The 2500-nt window shown below is 40.4% G+C and overlaps 1 protein-coding gene across 2 annotated transcripts in view; it reads right to left on the reverse strand.

Moving 5' to 3' along the window:
• pcolceb (procollagen C-endopeptidase enhancer b) overlaps nucleotides 1–2500 on the reverse strand; it is a 23983-nt gene that overhangs the window by 9776 nt on the left and 11707 nt on the right. The gene's annotated exons all lie outside the window — the stretch shown is intronic.

Below are 2500 nucleotides of genomic sequence, written 5' to 3' on the forward strand. Positions count from 1 at the left end.
GTTTCCACACCTCACAAGCTACAGATAACAGACAACATGGAAAGCGGCAATACACAGCTAGGGATTATGTTCACAAGTCTGATTGACCTTTAGCCATGTAGTCATGATTTTTGTGAAAGTGTGATATGTGGTGCAGTTATGTGTGTCTGATGGCAGTGTATTCCAGACATGGGAAGCTCTCAGAGAGAAAGCTGATTGACTAAAGGTGCTTTTCCTTAAGGGAACTATACAGTCACCTCTCATGGCAGACCTTGTGGATCTGCTGCCATATGTTTGGGTTTTCTGTTGAACAAAAGTACTGAGTGGAGGGGGAGCCAGACCATTTAGGATCTGGAATACAAGACATGTGTCGGTGTATTGCACAAGATTTTCCCAACTCAGGAGCTCATGCTTTCTGAGGATGAAGCAGTAATGATGGCTATTGGGCTTCCTATCAAGCACTTTGAGAGCCTGTTTGTAGACAGACTGAATGGGTTTTAACCTCTCTAGGGTCTGTGGGACGCTACCGTCCCACCTGGCCAATATCCAGTGAAATTGCAGAGCGCCAAATTCAAAAACAGAAATACTCATAATAAAAATGTATAAAACATACAAGTGTTATACATCAGTTTAAAGATGAACTTCTTGTTAATCCAATCACGGTGTCAGATTTCATAAAGGCTTTACGGCGAAAGCATACCGTGCGATTATCTGAGAACAGGTAGTATACTAATGGGCCTGTAGTTACTCACGTCAGCAGGGTCACCCGATTTAAAGATGGCCGTTATTATGGCTGACTTCCATACCCTTGGAAACACTCCCAGACCAATAGATGTGTTGGTGACCTTAGTAATGGGGCCAATGAGTGACTCTTTGTAGTTTTTAAGAAAGGTAGAGTCCAGCCCAAACACATCTTTGGCTTTAGAGTTCTTTAGTGAGCTAATCACCTTGTTCCCCTCTGACTCAGAAACCTCCCTTATGATGAAGACAGGTTGAGTGTCATTCACTAACCACTGAGCCCAAGAAACCAGTGGAGGGGTTCTGTGTCAGTACCTTGACAGAGTCAATAAAGTAGGAATTGAAGGCTATTGCTATTTCAACTGCATCCTGTGTTAGATTGTTATTCACCATGATTTCTAGTCTTTTTGCAGTGTTACTATGGTCTTTCCCTGTTAACTTTTTTAGATTCTCCCAGATCAATTTAGAATTTCCCTTTGCCTCACCAATTACGTTAATTAAAAAGTTTGCCTTGGCCTGTCTGATTTCTTTCATCACCTTATTTCTCAACATGGTAAACCTACATCTGTCATGCTCTAATTTGGATTTTAGGGCTGTTTTTAGAGCATAATCTCGTTCTTTCATCAATTTCCAGATTTCTCCATTTAGCCAAGGAAGAGTGCTCTTTTGGCCAGGTTTGGATGTGATTTTCTTTAGGAAACCATTTATTGTGGTCTGGATTGTGGATAGAAAAACCTCACTATCAGCTTCCACATCTGTATAGGACAAGAGATCATTCCAGTTAATTCCCTTAATTGCCTTTTCAAAATAGTTGAATTAACTCTTAGGTATTCTTAGTTGACCCGTCTTTCTAACAGTAGAGAGGTTAAACCTGCTCTTAGAAAGCTTTCTGGCTATGAGAGTCAGATTATGATCAGACAGCCCAGTAACCATATTGAATGATTTAGTCACTCTCTCTGGTTTATTACTGAACACCAAATCAATCTGTGTTTTAGAGCAACAAGTCACCCTGGTTGGCCCTTTAACGAGCTGTGTAAGGTCAAAGGTATTAGTGATCTGTTTGAGGGTTTTTCTACAAGACTTGTCTTCATAATTAATATTAAAATCTCCCATTAAGATGACCTCTTTCCCAAAATCACATTCCCTAAGCATGTTATTAAACTGATCAAAAAGCACACTTTTGGTGGAAGGTGGTCTATACATTCCAATAAGGGTAAAGGACATTTGGGGAGACAGTGTAACGTTCAGGCCAATACATTCTAGTTCATTATCACATGACCACTCAATTTGTTTACATCGGATATGTTCTTTAATGTAAATCATCAGACCCCCTCCTCTTCCTTCAATCCTGTCTCTCCTGAAAACATTGTAGCCAGGCACAATCAAAGCAACATTGGAAGAGTTTTTATGGAGCCATGTCTCTGAGAGGCAGAGGAAGTCAAGGATGGAGTCTGTGAGAAGATGTTGAATTTGATCACTTTTTGGAATGACACTACGAATCTTCAAGTGCCCCCCCTCCCCAGTAGTCCTTTGGGCTTGGTCACATACAGATGGTTAGCAGATGTTATTGGTCACATACAGATGGTTAACAGATGTTATTGGTCACATACAGATGGTTAACAGATGTTATTGGTCACATACAGATGGTTAACAGATGTTATTGGTCACATACAGATGGTTAACAGATGTTATTGGTCACATACACACGGTTAGCAGATGTTATTGGTCACATACAGATGGTTAGCAGATGTTATTGGTCACATACAGATGGTTAACAGATGTT

The sequence above is a fragment of the Salmo salar genome, chromosome ssa07 (genome assembly GCF_905237065.1).
Source record: "Salmo salar chromosome ssa07, Ssal_v3.1, whole genome shotgun sequence".
Lineage (NCBI taxonomy): Eukaryota > Metazoa > Chordata > Actinopteri > Salmoniformes > Salmonidae > Salmo > Salmo salar.